The 7,122-nt window shown below is 38.8% G+C and overlaps 1 long non-coding RNA gene across 1 annotated transcript; it reads left to right on the top strand.

Annotated features, from left to right (window-relative positions):
- The first annotated feature begins 3,080 nt into the window (after positions 1-3,080).
- Positions 3,081-6,810, top strand: LOC140929488 (uncharacterized). Its single transcript, XR_012164732.1, has 3 exons — positions 3,081-3,148; positions 4,505-4,571; positions 6,446-6,810. It is a non-coding gene; the product is annotated as an uncharacterized lncRNA (long non-coding RNA).
- Positions 6,811-7,122: the final 312 nt, after the last annotated feature.

Below are 7,122 nucleotides of genomic sequence, written 5' to 3' on the forward strand. Positions count from 1 at the left end.
TCCATTGGTACCAATGGTACGATTGGTACCAATGGAAAATGATGCCATTCCAATGGTTCTATTGGTGCAAAACAAGTTCGCTTTTACACCAAGTAGAAACGCGCTAATAATTATTATGAATATTCCTCATTCTATTAGCCAACCACGCAATGACAAGTTCGCTTTTACACCAAGTAAAAGCGCACTATAATTATTATGAATATTCCTCGTTCTATAAGCCAACCACGCAAAACAAGTTGCCTTTTACACCAAGTAGAAACGCGCTAATAATTATTATGAATATTCCTCATTCTATAAGCCAACCACGCAAAACAAGTTGTCTTTTACACCAAATAAAAACGCGCTAATAATTATTATGAATATTCCTCGTTCTATAAGCCAACCACGCAAAACAAGTTGCCTTTTACACTAAGTAGAAACGCGCTAATAATTATTATGAATATTCCTCGTTCTATAGGCCAACGACGCAAAACAAGTTCGCTTTCACACAAAGTGGAAACGCGCTAATAGTTACAAAGCGAGGGCGACGTATATATCTAGCGCTAATAATATCTCAAGGTGCTGCGAGTATAACAAACATCGTACGAACATTATAAAATTGATAGGTAACGCGTCACTCTCGTGTTCGTTCTGTTTATTGTGATTCACGAGCAAACAACAACATGACATATCAATGTCTTCTTTCCTGTACACAAGCACTATTTTTTGGTAATTCTTACTTGTTTAAAAGAACCCGAAACAACGCGGAAAGGCACGAAACTAGCAAAGTGGTATTGAGGCAACAGGTTTTAACAACTGTACTCAATTCACTGTGAAATTAACTTCTGAAATTACTTAGCGCAATGTCATTATCTACATGACAAAATAATCTAAGTCCCCCTAATGAGATGCATAGTCACCAATAGAACCATTGGAATAGGGTGCTTTTCTATTGGTACCAATCGTACCATTGGTACCAATGGACCATCGGAATTGCCCTGTACCCAGCCAGACCACATGACAAAATAATCTAAGTCCCATTAATCAGATGCATAGTCACCAATAGAACCATTGGAATAGGGTGCTTTTCCATTGGTACCAATCGTACCATTGGTACCAATGGACCAGTGGAATTGCCCTGTACCCAGGCACACCACATGACAAAATAATCTAAGTCCCCTTAATCAGATGCATAGTCACCAATAGAACCATTGGAATAGGGTGCTTTTCTATTGGTACCAATCGTACCATTGGTACCAATGGACCATTGGAATTGCCCTGTACCCAGCCACACCACATGACAAAATAATCTAAGTCCCATTAATCAGATGCATAGTCACCAATAGAACCATTGGAATAGGGTGCTTTTCCATTGGTACCAATCGTACCATTGGTACCAATGGACCATTGGAATTGCCCTGTACCCAGCCACACCACATGACAAAATAATCTAAGTCCCCTTAATCAGATGCATAGTCACCAATAGAACCATTGGAATAGGGTGCTTTTCTATTGGTACCAATCGTACCATTGGTACCAATGGACCATTGGAATTGCCCTGTACCCAGCCACACCACATGACAAAATAATCTAAGTCCCCTTAATGACATGCATAGTCACCAATAGAACCATTGGAATAGGGTGCTTTTCCATTGGTACCAATCGTACCATTGGTACCAATGGAGACCCTTCTTATCACCACTAACACCAGTGCAGTCTATTTGTGAGTATTGGACAACCCTCATGTTGTTGTAATATGACCCTTGTTTCTTTTCGACTGTTTCATAAAATTTTGGGCAACTTGCAAGATTTTTTGGGGGCAAAAGGTTCACCACCCACCCCTGATGGACATTGATGGACAGGCTGCTTACTGACTGACTGACTCAAATGACTAACTGACTGACTGGCTGACTTGCTGAGTGACTGTCTCATTGACTGACCAAAATAATGGACCACTAGAGGATCAATGTACGAGGGTAATTGTTTAATTGTGGAGATTATTTTAGTAGCCTTTTTGCTAAGAATTTCCCTTGCATAGGCTTAACAACCAGATTTCCATTACCGCTAAATATGATGATAAATTTTTGATATTTACTTTAAGCTTCCATTCTTGAGCATGTTTATAAATTCCATCAAACGACTGTTGCAATCCTTTTGGTGAATTACTAATTACTTTGGGACAGATCGTCAGCATACAACAAGTAGTTTAGTGACTGATTACCTAACTTTATGCTAGGGCAGTAAAGTCATTTATAAAAGAAGAAAATCTCTGGGCTTAACCCTTTTAAGCCTTAAGAGTGATCAGCATGACCTTTCTCCTTACAATATCAATGCTTTAGAATACAGAGTGTTCTTGAGAATTGAGGTCATGATCAGGGAAGATGAGTCTAATTGATATTTCAACAAAATTAATTCTCCCCACTACTTCTATTGAAAATGTATAGGGACAGTAAATGAGAATCTCAATTTTTATATTAGGGGTTAAAGGATTAAGCCATACCCTTGTTGTATGCCTTTGTTACATAAGAAACTCTCAGTCATTGTGTTTTGATTAACTCTCACACAACTCCAACTAATTGGCTGACTGACTGATTGACTGGTGGCTGACTTGCTTACTAACTTACTGACTTCTCTGCTTACCAACTTACTGACCAATTGACTGGCTGACTGGTTCAATTACTAGCTGACTGACTGACTGTGTGGCTGATAGACTGCTTGACTTACTGGCTACAATACTCACCACAAATCGTTGAAACAAAACCCGTTTTTCTTGAATTTTTTGGAAAATTTCTTACATTCACTCTTCTCACCTTTGTTCTCACTCAAATGTGCCCCTCTCCTTCCCCAATGTTTAGCCACGTGTATTTTGGAGCACTGAGACTACTGTAATATCCAAATCAACATTATGGAAGAGGGAAAATCACACAAGTGTTTCAAGATTAATTTTGTGATGAGTATTGTAGCTCATTGACTAATTGACTTGACTGGCTGGCTAACAATATACTGAGATTCATGCTAAGAAAAGGCATTAATTTTAATGCCTTCATGATGTGAATTAAGATTACTGCAATTGCTGATGAAAATGACTGATTTTTCATTTCAGATCAGATTTGTCCAGCAGATGTGTCAAGACTTCAACAGCCAGGATTTTGAGCTTATCCTCAGTACTGTAAGTGCTGTATAGATTGCTTTGTAATCCAGCTAATGAGTGAACCAGACAAACTGAAGTCATGCAGCTTGCTTTAAAGATTGACGTACATTATCTTCAGCTTTTAGTGCCCATACCTGACCTAATTTAACAAATTCAAACTCGTTTCAAATTTAACGTTTCTGTAACTGACTACCTGAGCAAGTAACATATTGACTACATGTGACTGATTGGCTACCTGACTGCCAAACTGACAAATAGTGAACAACTGACTTACATCTACCAACCAACTGACTGACTTACAAACTGACAAACTGAGTAACTGACCTTCTGACTGACTGACTCAGGACTAAGCAAGCAACTGCCTTACTAACTGAGAAACTACAATCGGTGACAAAATTTTTGAGAGATTGTACTCAAATAGGGTAACTTCAGAGAACAAAAGAATCCTCACCCCTCCCCTGTCCCCTCCATTCAAAGTTGGGGTGTTTGTTGTTTTCTATAGGTAGCTTGAACATCAGCACAACATTACATGGAGGGGATTGGGAAGGAAAAGCTATATTTCCTCCTTTTGAAGTCAGTAAAACGTAAAGATCCCAGTTTAGGGTGAAGTTTCTCAACTCGCTGATTGTAGCTAAGTAACTATCTGAGATACAAACTGACCAACTGACCGACTGAGAATTTACTTACTTACTTACTAACTAATCAGCTGACGTAATAACTGAGCAACTCAGTAACTTGCCAACTGTTAAAATGATTGACCGACTCAGCAAAATAGTAACTGGCTAACTGTCTAACTTACTTAATGGCTGAGTAACTGAGTCACTGACTGATTGACTGACTGGCTGACAGAATGACTGACTAATTGAACACCTTACCAAGTGTCTGACTAACATCAAGCAACTGACTGGATGACTGTGCTGTAAAATTCACTGACTAGCTGACTGGCTACCTGACTGACAGACTGACTAACTGACTGAGTGACTGACGGTGTAAAGAGAGGAGAGTACTGTTATCAAAGGAGGAGTACTGTTTGCTAGTACACTGCAGTCAAGGGGTGGGTGTTAATTTATTATAATTATATGTGGTCAATTATTCCAACATGTTTGCTCACTGGTATTCATGCAAATGTAATGCAGTCAAACCTTTTTAATGTGGGCACTAAGTGGACCATATTAACAAGTTGTCTGTATTAAGCAGGTTGAATTAATTACGGAAAGATTAAGGCTTTTTTTCCCCAGGGACAAGGCAAACTGTCTGTGATAATAAGCTTTCCAAACTAAGCGGGTGTCTGTAAAGCAAGGTTTGACTTGGGAATTGGTCTGTTCTGAAAATAACTGATGAGCTTCATTGAATATTTTAAATTTTTGTTTCCAGATCAGATGCCACAGAAAGACTGGACAAGGACCTTCATGAGCCAAGAGCCTCTGTTATCTTCAGTAACGTAAGTGCTGTTTGCTTTATGTTTTAATTGAGCTCTTAAGTGTACTAGGTTAACAGAACTGTTTGGTTTTAAAATTTCATGAAGTTACTGACTGACCAAGTGACTGATTGACTGTCTGATTAACTGATTAATTTGCTTAGTATACTTCTAACTAATCAACTAACCATTTTGACTGACTGACTGAACAACTTAGTTACTGACTGACTGTCTAATTGTAACTGACTGACTGGCTGATGGAATGACTGATTATATAACTGACTGAAGGACTGACTGAATGAGCAACTTACAGTGCCAGATACTGACTAATGGAACGAATGACTGACTGACTGACTTTCTGTGCAATTGGGCACTGGACCGGCTGACAGAATGACTGATTGAACAACTGACTGACTGACTGTGCAGTTGGTTACCTGACTGACTGACAGAATTACTGATTGAGCAACTGACTGACTGACTGACTGTGCAGTTGGCTACCTGACTGACTGACAGAATTACTGATTGAGCAACTGACTGACTGACTGACTGTGCAGTTGGGTACCTGACTGGCTGACAGAATGTCTCATTGAGCAACTGACTGACTAACTGTGACAGAATAACTGATTGAGCAACTGACTGACTGACTGACTGACTGTGCAGTTGAGTGCCTGACTAGCTGACAGAATGACTGATTGAACTACTGACTGACTGTGCAGTTGGGTACCTGACTGGCTGGCAGAATGACTGATTGAGCAACTGACTGACTGACTGACTGTACAGTTGGGTACCTGACTGACTGACAGAATGTCTGTTTGAGCAACTGTCTGACTGACTGACTGTTTAGTTGGGTACCTGGCTGACTGTGACAGAATGACTGATTGAGCAACTGACTGACTGACTGACTATGCAGTTGGGCACCTTACCGGCTAACAGAATGACTGATTGAGCAAATAACTGACTGACTGACTGTGCAGTTGGGTACCCTACTGACTGACAGAAAGACTGATTGAGTGACTGACTGAATGACTGACTAAACTGAGTAACTTACCAAGTGACTGACTGACTGAAAGCAGCTGACTGACTAACTTAGGGACTGACTGGAGCCAGGACATGTTTGCTCACTGGTATTCATGAGAATGTGATGCAGTCAAACCTTTTTAATATGGGCACTAAGGGGGCCATAGAAAGTGTCCATATTAATGGGATGTCTGTATTAAGCAGCTTGAATTTAGAGAGGGCTTTCTTTCCTCCAGGACAAAGAAAAATGTCCGTAATTATAAGTTTTCTGTATTAAGTGGGTGTCCATAAAGCAAGGTCTGAATGTTAATGGGAAACTGGTCTGTTTGTATGCATAATTAAATGGTGACGAGTGAAATTAGGGAATAATTTCACCTGCGTTTTGTCCAAATCCAAGTAACTTCCCGAGCCTTTAGGTGAGGGATTTGGACAAAATGCAAGGGAAATTATTTCCTAATTTCACGAGTCTACCATTTGATTACCTATTAATATCATGGGTGAACAATAATAAGTTCGTAATCATGGATTTTTGAGATGTTTATCCTGGATCATACGATCGAGGGCGAGAACTCTCTCAAAAGTTAAGAGCTTAAGTTTGGCTTAAGTTCCAAATTTTCAAAATATGTCGACAAAATACCTGTCAGAATCCTTCTTGATGTGCTTTTTGGCGTGTTTAGGTTTTCCAAAGCATCTTTTAATGCCCTGACATCTTCATTCAATGATAACATTTTAAATTTCCATCGCCATCTTGGCACTGAGATGTACAAAAGGTTGCCATTAATGCTGAAATCTTGTGCCAAAATGAAGGAGTAATTTGTCACCTATGATATTTTGAAAGTAACTGATGAGCTTCATTGAACATTTTAAACTTTTGTTTCCAGATCAGATGCCACAGAAAGGCTGGACAAGGACTTTCACGAGCAAGGAGCCTCTGTTATCTTCAGTTCTGTATGTGCTCTATGTTTTGCTCTGTAATCCAGCTCTTGAGTGAACCAGATCAACAAGATTGTTGGCCAAGTGATTTCAAAGTTTGATTAAGCTAATCCAGGGAAAGCTGCTGTAACATAGATATATTGTACCTAATTCTTTCATTTCACAGTTATTTCACCATCAAGTGTACCACCTTTGGGAGTAGAAGTTTATCAATCTTACTTTTTCCAATAAAACAACAACAATAACAACAACAACAACAATAAAAACTGAAAAACGTGCAAATTAAAATGCAACATAAAAGAGCAAAATTCCAAAATAAAATTAAATCAAGTACAAGTGTACAGCTTGGTCAACATTATTATGGTGAAAATAAAATAAAATGAACCCAGGATCATCCAATTGAATGCAGTCCTGAACAGCTTTAGCTGTTGGTGATTCAGTGACTGGCACATCAAAAGTGTATAAAAGAAATCAGCAGGATTGAACAAATATTTTATTATTGACCTCTAAATTAATAATTTTGGTACTTCAAGACCAACCAAATAAAATCGTTTTTTTAAGGGATGCATTCAACCTTTTTGTTGAACTTTGTATGAATTATACATTTTACGTTAATGCTTGCAAT

This window comes from Porites lutea, chromosome 3 (assembly GCF_958299795.1).
Source record: "Porites lutea chromosome 3, jaPorLute2.1, whole genome shotgun sequence".
In the NCBI taxonomy this organism is placed as follows: domain Eukaryota; kingdom Metazoa; phylum Cnidaria; class Anthozoa; order Scleractinia; family Poritidae; genus Porites; species Porites lutea.